This window comes from Canis aureus, chromosome 6 (genome assembly GCF_053574225.1).
Source record: "Canis aureus isolate CA01 chromosome 6, VMU_Caureus_v.1.0, whole genome shotgun sequence".
Lineage (NCBI taxonomy): Eukaryota > Metazoa > Chordata > Mammalia > Carnivora > Canidae > Canis > Canis aureus.
In genome coordinates this window covers 23,420,253-23,433,955 of record NC_135616.1, presented here as the reverse complement: position 1 = coordinate 23,433,955, position 13,703 = coordinate 23,420,253, and the positions used below count along the sequence as shown (strand labels likewise).

General features: G+C 37.8%; 1 long non-coding RNA gene across 1 annotated transcript; it reads left to right on the top strand.

Moving 5' to 3' along the window:
* The first annotated feature begins 1,604 nt into the window (after positions 1–1,604).
* LOC144315607 (uncharacterized) lies at positions 1,605–13,253 on the top strand. Its single transcript, XR_013381329.1, has 3 exons — positions 1,605–1,642; positions 8,650–8,776; positions 11,575–13,253. It is a non-coding gene; the product is annotated as an uncharacterized LOC144315607 (long non-coding RNA).
* The last annotated feature ends 450 nt before the right edge of the window (positions 13,254–13,703 follow it).

Sequence of the window (13,703 nt, the reverse complement as noted above, 5' to 3'; positions counted from 1 at the left end):
ACTCCTTGGGCTGAAGGCCGCGCTAAACCGCTGAGCCACCCGGGCTGCCTAAATTATCCCAATTTGTTTTATATTTTTGATTTCTGATCTACCTTATGATTTCCTTATTTTCTTTAGATTTAATTCGCTAATTTAAAAAATATATATTTTATTTATATATTCATGAAAGACACACAGAGAGAGGCAGAGACATAGGAAGAAGGAGAAGCAGGTTCCCTGAGAGGTCAGGGCAGGGGCCGGTAGGGGCCTGATGCGGGACTTGTTCCCAGGATCACACCCTGAGCCAAAGACAGACACTCAACCACTGAGCCACCCAGGCGCCACTGCTAATTTTCTTTTAGCTTCTTCAGGTGGATGCATAAATAGTTGATTGCCAGCATTTATTTTTATTCATAAATATTTAAGTCTTAAAGTTTCTTTTAAGTGCTACTTCAGCTGAGTTCCATAACTTGGAAATGATGTATTTTCATTAGCATTTCGTTCAGAATTTTTCTAACTTCATTCTGATTTTGGCCAAGAGTTATTTGGAAGCATGAAATTTCCATGCATTCGTGGATTCACTAGTTAGCTTTCTATTATTTATTTTTAGCTTAATTTCTTCATAGTCAGAGAACATACTTTTTATTATTGTAATCTTTGGTTTCTTGATTTATGACCTAGTATATGATTTATCCGAATAATTTTTCCATGTGTATTTGAAAAGAATGTGTGTTCTACAGTTGTTGGACTATATTTTATTGTACTATATTTTATGTAACAATGAGGTCAATTTTGTTAATTGCCTTATTCAAATATTAAATAAGCTTATTGATCCTTTTATGCTTGTTTTATCAATTATTTAAAAATTTTGTTTTTTCTGGAACCCTTCAAATATTAGCTTTGTATATTCTGAGGTTGTATTATTAGGCAAACAATTTCATTTTTATTTGATTTTTAAATTAAATTAAATCTTATTTCAAGAATATTTAACCTGAGATCTGTCCTCTTAACAAATGTTTAAGTGTGCAATATATTATTAATGACCATATGTCCAGCAGATCTCTAGGGCATATTCATCCTGCTTAGCTGAAATTTTATGCCCATTTATTAGTAACTCCCCATTTCCTCCTTCCTTCAGCCCCTGTCAACCATCACTTCACTCTTTGCTTCCATGAGTTTTTAGATACATCATCTAAGAGAGATCATGCAATATGTGTTTTTCTGTGGTTAGGTTATTTCATTTGCAAAATGTCCTCAAGATCCATCTATGTTGTTGCATATTGCAGAACTTTATTCTTTTTAAGGCTGAATTATATGTATATATACACTCTATGTATATACCATATTTTCTTTATTCATTCATCAGTTAATGGACATTTAGTTTATTTCCACATCTTGGCTATTGTGAATAGTGTTGTGTAGGACGGTAGTGTGCTAACATTTCTTCAAGGTCCTAATTTTAATTTTTGTGTATAATTTCCCAGCAGTGGGACTGTTGGATCATACTGTAATTCTGTTTTTAATTTTTTTGAGGAACTTCCATACTGTCTTCTGTAACAGCTGCAACATTTTGCATTCTTGCCAACAATGTACAGAGTTCTAAATTCTTCATATCCTTGCCAACACTTGTCTTTTGTTTTTCTGATAACAGCCATCCTGACAGGTATGAGGTATTATCTCATTTTGGTTTTGATTTTCGTTTCTTTGATGATTTGTAACATTCAGCACATTTTCATATGCCTGTTGATCATTTATATATATTTTTTGAGAAATGTCTATTCAAGTCCTTAGGCTACTTTATTAGTTATTAGTTTCTTTGCTATTGATTTGTAGGATATATTAGATATATGGTTTGCAAATATGTTCTCCCATCTCATTATGTTGCCTTCTCACTCTATTGATATCTTTGCAGTGATTCCTTTACTGCTGAAACTATTTGAAAATAATCTCAAAATAAGTTTCCTTTTTCTACCTGAATCTCTAAGTGATTATACCTTTGTAATAATCTCTCTTCATCTGTCTTTTACCTTTCTTTCTTCTTACCTCCTCTTCCCTAATCTGTTTCATATCTCTGGGGAAAGATTACACAGGAGATATTAGTGAACTATATTTGTGTCTTGATGGTCAACTATAGTTCAGAACCATGGAGAGCAGCCCATATGGTTCAAACTTCTAATAGTCACGATATGATCATAGGATTGTTGGTCGGGGCACCTGGGTGGCTCAGCGGTTGAGTGTCTGCCTTCATCTCAGGTCATGATCCTGGAGTCCTGGGATCAAGTCCTGCTTCAGGCTTTCTGTGGGGAGGCTGCTTCTCCCTCTGCCTATGTCTCTGCCTCTCTCTGTATCTCTCATGAATAAAGTCTTAAAAAAACAGAAAAAGAAAAAAGAAGAATTGTTAACCTTCTTCCAAACAAATTTGTGCAGGGCTAGGAACACTTCCATACCTCTTGATAAATGCCACTAAATTGCTTTTTTAGAAGTGAGACATTAATGTACAGAGTTGCCAAATAAAACTTCCATGATTTATCCTTCTTTCATTTATTTTACATGGGTGATGAAATGAGTGCCTACTTGTGTACTTGCTCTCACAAAACTAAAAATTTAGATGGGGAAACAAATAAGAAAACAAATGATTATATTACAATGAGATAGAGACTATATTAAAGTATGCTATGAGACATGTAGAAGTACTTATTTTGCTAGACTTGAAAGTTAGAATTCTATCTCACAAGAAGGTGTAATTTGAGCAGAATGTGTTTGAAGGGAAAGAGACTGGCTGGAGGACAAAGGTGAGGTCAAAATATATCCCAGTATGTCGTGCCAAGGATTTGGACTATGAGGAGTCACTGAAAATTTTTATGGAAGTGAAAAATGTTTATATATGCACTTTAGAGAGTTCACTCTAGAGAAAGTGGAATTGAAGCTAGGCAGGACTAGAGGCTGAAAGAGCAATTAATGGGCTATTGAAAAACTGAGGTGAGGTATAATGAAACAGGAAAGTGGGGCAGTAACTGAGAATGGAAAGAAGTGGGACTGATTTGAGAGATGTGTAAGAAAAGATAGGAGGAAAGACTTATAACTACAACAAAAAGCAAGTATATTTCTCATAGAAAAGTTTTATAGAAATTGTATATGAAAAACATTTTTGCTTTTTAAAAAAGATTTATATATTTACTTTAGAGAGGGATTGGGAGGGGCAGAGGGAGAGGGAGTGAGAAAACCAAGTGGACTCCACACTCAGCATGGAGCCTGACTTGGGGCTTAATCCCACAATCCATGTAATAATGAATGACCTGAGCCAAAAGTCCAATGCTCAACTGACTGCACTACCCAGGTGCCCAAAACATATATGCTTGCTTGCTTGCTCGCTTTATTTATTTATTTATTTATTTATTTATTTATTTATTTATTTAATGTATTTATTCATTCATTCATTCATTCATTCATGAGAGACACAGAAAGGAGAGGCAGAGACACAGGCAGAGGGAGAAGCAGGCTCCATGCAGGAGCCCGATGTGGGACTCCATCCCAGAACTCCAGGATCATGCCCAGAGCCGAAGGCAGACGCTCAACCACTGAGCCACCCAGACGTCCCAAATATATTTGCTTTTTATCTTAAAGATTTTTATTCATTTATTTGAGAGAGAGAGAGAGCGCGCGCGAGAGAGCATGAACTGGGGGAGAGGCAGATGGAGAGGGAGAGGCATATTCCCCAGTGAACAGGAAGCCTGATGCAGGGCTCTATCCCAGGACTCTGGGATCATGACCTGAGCTGAAGGCAGACGCTTAACCCAGTGAGCCACCCAGGCGCCCCATATTTACTTTTTGTTATATTTATGATAAATCTTTCTTCCTGATTGTTATTTTCTGATTATTACATTTTTTTGTTAAATAGTAGTTTTAAATTGTGAAGTAGTAAAATTTACCGATTTCTTCTTTTGCGATTCCTTATATTCTTAAATTTAGAATTAATTTACAGATTTGGGAAGAACTGTCATCTTCACAGTGTTGAGTCCATAAAAAAAGTCTATCTATTTACTTAAGTATTCTTTCAAATTATTTAGTTTTTCAAAACAATTAGTTTTTCAATAAAGTTTTATAGTTTTCTTCACAAAATACTTCCATGTTTTAAAAATTATATGTATGTCATACATATTCCAATAACTTATATTCCAATAAGTTCAAATAATTAATTACTGTTGAAAAAATGTATCTTTTTATATGTCTATTTTCTAGGTATCTGTTACTAATATGTAAAAGCACAATTGATACTTTGATCTTTTGCCTAGCAAACTTGTATAACTTTTTCTGTTGTAAATAATTTTCATATAATAAAATAAAATAAATTTTCTTTCTAAATACTATCATCTGCCAAATGACTTATTTTATTTTTCTTTCTGACCCATAAGCCATAAATTTCTTTCTCCTTAACCATGCTAACTAGGACTCAGTATTATCCTGAATAGGGGGAATAATAGAGTGCATTCTTAACTAAAGAAGCCAATTTTTCAAGAGGACTTACAATATTAAATGTTAATTTACCAAATAGAGAGCTTCAAAATATATGAAGTAAAAATGGATAGAACTCAAATGAGGAAGAGACCAATCCACTATTATAGTCAGGGATTTCTATAGTTTTCTCTCAATTAATACATGTATACCAAAAAATCCACTTTAAGTCTAAAGATACAGAAAGAAATATCCTTCTATGAGGATAGATGTAAGGATATAAGAATAGGTATAAGGATAGTGTTGTGGGTTCAAATGCATCCATGAAAGAGATGTGTTGAATTCTTAACCTCCATATTTATAAATGTGACTTTATTTGGAAATAGGATCTTTGCAGCTGTAATCAGGTTAGATGAGGTCATATTGGATTACAGTGGGCCCTAAATCCAATGACTGGTGGGTGTCTTTATGAGGAGAGAGAGGTTTGAAGACACAGAGACAAGGGAAGCAATCCAAGTGATAACAGAGTTAGAGACCGGAGTTGCCACAGGCCAAGGAATGCCAAGGATCATCAATATCCAACATAATCTAGAAAAGGAAGAGGAAGAGGATTCTTTTTTAGAGCCTTCCAAGGGATTATGGCCCTGCGGACACCTTGATTTTGGACTTCTAGACTCCAAAGCTATGAGAAAATAATTTTTTTTTGTTGTTTTAAGTCACTCAGTTTGTGATAATTTTTGTTACAACAGCCCTAAGAATAAACATAACAGATAAATATAACAGATAGATATAGGAAGACAAGGCAAAGATATAGAAGACTTGAAGAACATGACCAATGTTACCTAATTAACATTTAGAGAACATCCTCCTAACAAGAATAGAATACATAATTTTTTCAAGTGTGCACAGAATATTTACCAAGACAGACCATATGCTGAGCCTTAAACCAGCTCTCAGTAATTTAAAATTATTCAACCATACAAAGACATTAAATTATGAATCAAGAATAGAAACAGATCTGAAAAATTCCAAATATTTGAAAAATAACAAATTTTCATTGATTGAGATAACCTTGTAATTCAGGAGTATGGATTTGAATGTGATATCTTTTTTTTAAATCTTCTAATTAGGTTATTCTTATTCATTGCTATCGATTTTATGAATTTAGAAGTTAAATACTTCTATTAATTCTCATGTTTTTTTCCCCAGTGAATTTGTCTGGGTTTTCTGAATATATAACAACCTGTTTTTTTCCTTTCCAATATTTATACTACTTATTTGTATTTCCTTTGCCCCAAATTTTCAGAACAATATTAAATATTAATAATTAACAGTGCTTTGTTCCTGATTTATACCAGAAAGCCCCTGTCGTTTATCAACTTCTCAAAGAGATCTGTGATCCTAAAAGTTGAGAACCATTCTTTAGAACCACGAGTTATTAATATTCATACAATCTTTAATCTATAGGAGATGATTCTTGAGATCACAAGATTAAGTGACTAGTGTTCTAAGATCCTACAACTAGATGGTGGAAGAAACATGAAGGGAATTTCTTTCCATTTACAGTTTTGTTGTTAACCATATTTTGCAACACAAATTGTAATGCTTTTCCTCACCTCTGATCTTTTTTAAATTGCAAATTATTGCAATTGCATTTTTTGAAGTAACAAGTTTATTCAGCTATAATTCACATAACATATAATTCATCCACTTAAATTATACAATGCAGTGGCTTTTTGGCACATTCACAGAGTTATCATCACCATTACTTTAGAATATTTTTACCACCCCTAAAAGAAGCCTGGTAGTCCTTAGCCATAACCTTCCAACTCTTCCACTCCTCCTCCCCACTTCCCTCAGCCCTAACCTATTTTCTATTTTTATAGATGTACCTATTCTGGATATTTTATATAAATGGAAAGATATGTGGTCTTTTAGGACTGGCTTCTTCCACTTAGCATGTTTTCAACACTCATCCGTGTTGTAACATGCATTGATAATATTAATAATATTCTGTTTTATAGTGTATACTTAATTGTTCATCTATCAGTTGATGAACATTTGGACTGTTTCCACTTTTTGGCTATTGAGAATAATACCATTATGAAGGTTCACATACAAGTTTTTTTATGATTTTATTTATTTATTCATGAGAGACACAAACAGAGACATAGACAGAGAGAGAATCAGTCTCCTTGCAGGGAGCCCGATGTGGGACTCAATCCCCAGATGAGGATCACACCCTGAACTGAATGCAGACGCTCAACCCCTGAGCCACCCAGGCATCCCTTTACATACAAGCTTTTGTGTGGACATACATTTTCATTTCTTCGAGGAGTAAAAGTGCTGCATCATATGGTAACTCTATGTTTAACAGTTGAGAAACTCTATGTTTAATGAACTGTTTTCCAGACCACTGCACCACTTTAACCTTCCCATCAGTAGGAGAGAAAGGCTTAAATTTCTCCATATCCTTGTCTCACTTGTTATTCTTTGTTTTCTGATAATAGCCATCCTAGTGGATGTGAACTGGTGTTTTATTATGGCTTTTTCATTTCCCTGATGGCTAATGATGCTGAACATCTTTTCATGTGCTTGTTGCCTATTTATTATCTTTCTTTGGAGAATCATATATTCATATCTTTTGCCCATTTTTTAAACTTTGAGATTATTTAAACGTTTATTGACAGCTCAAGCTTCCTTTTTGTGAAATGACTTTCTGTCACTTGTGTCTATTTTTCCATTGTATTGTTTCCTTTTTTTCTTATTAACCATAATTCTTTTGTGTAGATATGTATCTTTTCACATTTGTAGCTTGTATTTTTTCTATCTTTGTGGTCTTTTGATGAAAAGAATATCTTAAATTCAATTATCAGTCTTTTCTGTTAGGATATGCACTTTCAGACTCTTGTTTAAGAAATCTGTCCCTCTGGGACACCTGGGTGGCTCAGTGGTTGGATGTCTGCCTTTGGCTCAGGAGGTGATCTCGGAGACCCAGGATGAAATCCCACATCAGGCTCCCTGCATGGAGCCTGCTTCTTCCTCTGCCTGTGTCTCTGCCTCTCTCTGTGTCTCTCATGAATGAGTAACTAAAATCTTGAAAGAAAGAAAGAAAGAAAGAAAGAAAGAAAGAAAGAAAGAAGAAAGGAAGGAAGGAAGGAAGGAAGGAAGGAAGGAAGGAAGGAAGAAAGAAAGAAAGAAAGAAAGAAAGAAAGAAAGAAAGAAAGAAGAAATCTGTCCCTCCTTGGAGCACTTGGGTGACTCAGTTGGTTAAGCATTCAACTCTTGATTTTGGCTGAGGTTGTGATCTCGGGGTCATGATCTTGAGGACATGAGATTGAACCTCACATGGGTCACCATGCTCCACATGGAGTCTGTTTGAGATTCTCTCTCTCTCTTTCTCCCTCTCCTTCTGCCCTTTCTCCTGCTCTCTCTAATAAAATCTTTAAAAAAAAAGATGCATGAAAGGGAGGCAGTATAGTGTACTGGTGTATAGCGTATTAAGATGGACTCAAAAGGCAGATCATTTAAGTTAAATTCGCAGCTCTTCTACTTAGGGCTCTGAGACAATTTAATTAACCTCTTTTGCCTCAGTTTCCTCATTTATAAAATGAAGTGATATTAACAGTACCTACTACATAGGGTTGTTGGGGCAATAAAGGAGTTGGCATATATAAAATGCTTAAAACCATAGCAGGCATGTAATAAGCATCAAATAAGTGTTTGCTGTCATTATTTGCATCTTTATTTTACCCGATCTGATTTTTTGAATGAGTTGGATTTTTGTTCCAAAGAGATAACCTATTCTTAAAGCACCATTTATTGAATAATTCATTCTTTCTGCATTGCTTTGTTCATGTTTCAAGTTGGTCTAACTTGCAGCTCTGTATTCTATTCCATTGGCCTACTCATCTTTGCCTATCTTTTAATAACTGTATTATAACCTTAGTATGTCTGGCTTGCTGGTAGAATAAATCCCTTGTTATTTCACTTCCAAATTATCTAACTGTTCTTTGATCTTTGCTCTTAAATGTGAATTTTAGGATTAGTTTGTCAAATTCCATAAAGTCTTTGTGGGTATTTGATTGAAATTGCATTGAACCTATAGATTAATTTTGGTAGAATTGACATCTTTATGGTACCTCTGTCACTACCAATGACAGCAGAAATTAAAATTCTCCAAAAACGTGTTTTCTTACATCATACACTTTCAGATAGGATTCTTGCAACTATATGTCTAGCTGACCAAAACCAAGTCAAATGATGATGCCTAAAAATATGAGTTCTGCCTTCTACTTGTAGGAGAACAAATGAAGAGATGAGCTGTCACATATATATGATGAAGGTACCTATATATTTAGTCCATTAAATCATTTCCAAATGAGTACAATATTTTTTTAAACAATCTTATTTATTTATTTGGGAGAGGGAGCGAGAGAGCAGGAACATGAATAAGGGGAGGGGCAGAAGGAGAGGGAGAAGCAGACTCCCCACTGAGCAGGGAGACCATTGTGGGGTTCCAACTCAGGACTCTGGGATTATGATCTGAGCTGAAGTGAGACACTTAACTGACTGAGCCTTCCAGGCACTCCTAAAATGAGTACAATTTTATTTCTTCCTTTTTTTTTTTTAAAGATTCATTTATTTATTTGAGAGAGTAAAGGAGTGCAAGGAAGGGCAGAGGCAGAGGGAGACAGAAACTTTGGCAGACTCTTCACTGGGCTCCGAGCCCGATGTGGGGCTCCATCTCATGACCCTGAGATCATGACCTAAGCCAAACCAAGAGCTGGAAGCTTAACTGACTATACCACTCAGGGGCCCCTTGTTTCTTCCTTTTGAAATCCTATAAGTTTTACTTATTTTTTTCTTCTTTAGCTGCCTTTGTAGAAAGCTAGAGAAGTAGTGAATAGAAAAAGTGATAATGGACATCTTTGTTTTATCCTGATTTTAAAGTAAATGATTCTTATATTTCGGCATTGAGTAAAGTGTAGATTTTTGCTACATTTTTATCGAGTTTTTGGAAGTATTTATATATAATTTAAAAGCAAACAGTAAAAAAAAAAAGCAAGCATTAATATTATCTCTTATTTTAGAAACATAAAGGAGAAAAATATTTATAAAAGATTTTTATCTACAGATTTAATTACAGAAGACTTATATGGAGCTTGAATACCTATAATAAGTAGAAAATAGAATTATGGGCTTTGGAGTACAAAATTGCAGTTATGATTCATCCTTACAATAATTGGGAAATGGATGTCATGTTAGTTTTAGAATATTAATAAATTATCTTAAAACATCCAGTGCAGTAAACAAAAAATGTGCGCCAGTTATGTGGATTATATATATTTAAGCTCCCCCCCCCACCAAGGTTTTAAAGTAACATAATGTAAAATCTTTGAGCTTAAAAAAACTTTTAATATATGAATTTGCTGGGCATCTGACCTCCAATACTCTGATATACAGCTAGGTATTGAGAACTATGTACTCAGTAATTAGAGTGGTTTTTACTGGGTTTTAAAGCCAATACTCAATAGCACCACCTACTGTTGACACAGTGAAATTTAATAATAGTGGAAATCTCAGAATCCTTGCATTGAGACAAATACAAGAAATCTTCTAATCCCAACTTTACAAGCTAACAAATAGAGAATGTGAGGCTCAGAAAAGGTGAGGGATCTGTCAAAAGCCACATATTTCTTGCTAAAACCATGTATACTGTTGCAAACTAAAATTTCTGTAGGTGCTTTCAAAGGAAGGAAACGTAGAAAAGCAATTTATCTAATAATCAAATATCTAGGGTTAAATTGTGCTGGTTCTGTTCCTGGCTCCACTGCTGGCTCCACTGCTATCTTTGGGCAAATTAATTAGCTGGTCTATGCTTCAGTTTCAATATCTGAAAATTGGTGATGCGTGTACCTCTCAGGGTTTGTGTGAGAAGCAGAAGTAGTAGAGAATGTAAAGCATAGTGCTTGGCAGATAGTGACCAATAATGGTGATACTATTTCTATCCACAAGTGGTAGCACTACTTTTGAACCAAGGCCTCTCTGACATCAGTGTCTGTGTTCTTTAAACTTGACTTAGCAGCCATCAGAAGAGACTGGTGATTCAATCCATACAAAATAAAATAAACAGTGAATGTTAGATTAAACAGTGTATCAAAATACAAGCCCATTGGCTGAGCAGAAGTTTTAGGAAATTCTTTGATTTGGGGAGAGAAGGAAGCTGGTTCTCATATTTAATATTGGAAAAGAGGTCCTGAGTTGCTTGTGTTATTACTATTTTGTCCAGCAAGTAGCCTCTCTTTTGGTGATAGACTTTCTCCTCTTGACCTTGAGGGTATCTAGCTTGGACAATCAGCATCTCATTTTTCCTGGACACAGTGAATAATCCAGAGGACCTGTGATGAAAAAGGGCCAGTGTCCAGACAAATCAGATAAATGAGAAATGTGTGGTATCTCAGACCCCATACATATTGCAGGATACCTCATTCTTTCTTTTTTTTTTTTTTAATTTTTATTTACTTATGATAGTCACACAGAGAGAGAGAGAGAGAGAGAAGCAGAGACATAGACAGAGGGAGAAGCAGGCTCCATGCACCGGGAGCCCGACGTGGGATTCAATCCTGGGTCTCCAGGATCGCCCCCTGGGCCAAAGGCAGGCGCTAAACTGCTGCACCACCCAGGGATCCCAGGATACCTCATTCTTAATAAAGTGTGGTAGACACCCTAGACTTTTAATTTTTATTTTTTAAAAAGGTTTACTTATTTGAGAGAGAGAATAAGCATGAGCAGGAGGGGCAGAGGGAGAGATATTCTCAAGCAGACTCTGCACTGAGGGTGCAGCCCAAAGTGGGGCTCCATCTCACAAGCCTGAGATCACCACCTGAGCTAAAACAGAGTCAAATGCTTCACCAACTGTGTTACCCAGGTGCCCCACACTTTTGACTTTTTAAATAATATTCCATTTCCTCTTCTTCATTTAGCAACAGAAGCCTATGTTTTGCAGCCTCTGTTGGAGATAGGTGTGCTTGTGAGGCTCACTAAGGCCGGGGGATGTGAAATTATTGAATGCCATTAATACAATTTGATCCTAAACCATTAATCATGTGTTTTTCCATTCTCTTTTCCCCACTCTTGCAGCCTGGAAAGCAGATGTGCCAATGACTCAGCATTAACCTTTAGATGAGGATGACACCTTAGAAGATAAACACCTTAGAAGACCAAGAGAGACTAGGAAATAGATTTTTACAGTGAATTACTCACTGGAACACCATCTGTGGATATGGTGTTAGACTGTAAAGTCAATGCATAAGACAAAAATCCATTCAGGGTCAGCCGTAAAAAGGAATGAAGTACTGATACATGCTACAGTGTGGACCAACCTTCAAAACGTTACGCTAAGTGAAGGAAAAGTGACAAAAAAGTCACTTGTATGATTCCATTTTTATGTAATGTTCAGAATAGGTAAATCTATAGAGACAGAAAAAGTAGATTAGTGATTGGCAGGGGCTGGAAGAGGTAAAGGGGTAGAGAGTAACTGCAGATGTGTACCAAGCTTTTTTTTTAGGGTGATGAAAATGTCCTGATATTAGAAGCAGTGGTTGTGCCACGCCACCAAAATGTAAAGGGTGAATTTTATAGACTGTGAATATTTCAAAAAATTCATTTAAGCTTAATTGCCCTTGAAAGTCCTTCTCAGAGGTGCTAATACAACTAGTTTTAGCTCTAGTGTAAAAATGTTGCCTTTTTAACTCTTATTTTGAGCTCTGTTCCCCCCAAAATATAACTTGAGTCATATTTGTATGGGATTCTCACCTAAAGGGATTGAGATCGAAGGTATTCAAAAGGGAACGTGTATGTCTGCGGATACACGAGGGATTTCCAAGAGGTGCTCAGGCACCAATACTTTTAAGGGGGTGAATTCCCGGATCCTCAACTTGCACGTTATCTTTTCTAAACTGATTTGTGGCTAAGCTGTCACGATATCCTTTTATACTTTCCTTCCTCCCACCTCTCAATTTACAGGAGGAAGGCATACCTCTTGCCTGTCATAAATCCTTACCACAGTAAAAACCTCAAGGTGCCAAACAATCCGACAGATTCGAGATACTGGTGTTGGGGAAGCCTCCTGTATGAAGTCAAGGTAGCATAAAACCACGATGTGGCGTTGTATTTCTCCTTGCTATTTCTGGCAAATAATTCGGAAGGAATCCAAGCCAATTCCGTGACACGAGAATAGAATCCCTTTCATTCACTTCTACTTATGTAAAGGAACAAGCTAGAAAAAGGAAGCTAAGAGAGGGAGCCAGTTTAGGACTCCCATTTGGTAAGGAATTACTGGCTCCCCACACCTCCATCGCTGCGAAGGAAACCTCGTAGCATCGTGAAAACACGGATGCGGCTGCAGGGGAGACTCCGGTATTTGCAAGCAAACTCAGCCTGCGACCAACAAAGACGCAGGAGCTCAAGAGTCCTCCCTCACACTCGTGTAGATTGTAGCACCCACGGGAGCACACTTCTGCTCGCTGGTTGATTGCACGATCGCAGTAGTCCGTTTCTGTTGTTTTTAAAATTTACTCATGAGAGAGAGACACAACAAGAGAGGCAGAGACCTGGGCGGAGGGAGAAGCAGGCTCCCCGCGGGAAGCCCGATGCGGGACTCGATCCCAGGACGCTGGGATCACGACCTGAGCCAAAGGCAGACGCCCGACCGCTGAGCCACGCAGGCGCCCCGTGGTAGTGCATTTCCAAAAGCGTATTTAAGTGACACCAGGACTGTTCAGGCCGGCGCCACGGGAACCTCTCTTCCCTGAGCAGGTACCCTTTGCTGCTCTACCCCGAGCGCCAACAACCACGTGACTTGCCGGTTTCTAGGGAGAGCCTGGGGGGCGGGGCAAACAGACCCCGCCCACTGTGACGTCGCGGATCCCGAACGCCGACCCGCCCGCGTGCCCCGGCACCTCTCTCGGCTTTGCCAATGGCGGGCGTGAGAACCAGGCCTCAAGTCGCGCGTCTCCCGCTTGGCCCCGCCCACCGCGCTTGTAGCCCCGCCCCACCCGGCAGAGGCCCACCCATCGCACCATTTCCGGCGCCGGCCTCCCGACCGGCCTCCGTCGCTCTCCACTTCCCTCTCCTCGGCGCCCCTCCCCCGCCCCCATCTCCTCCTTTAATACCGTCACGTGAGGGGCGAGCGCGGGGCCTGCCGGGACGGGCACTGCCGGTGGGTCAGGGTTCGGCCTCAACATGGCGGCTCCGGCCGGGCAGTGACC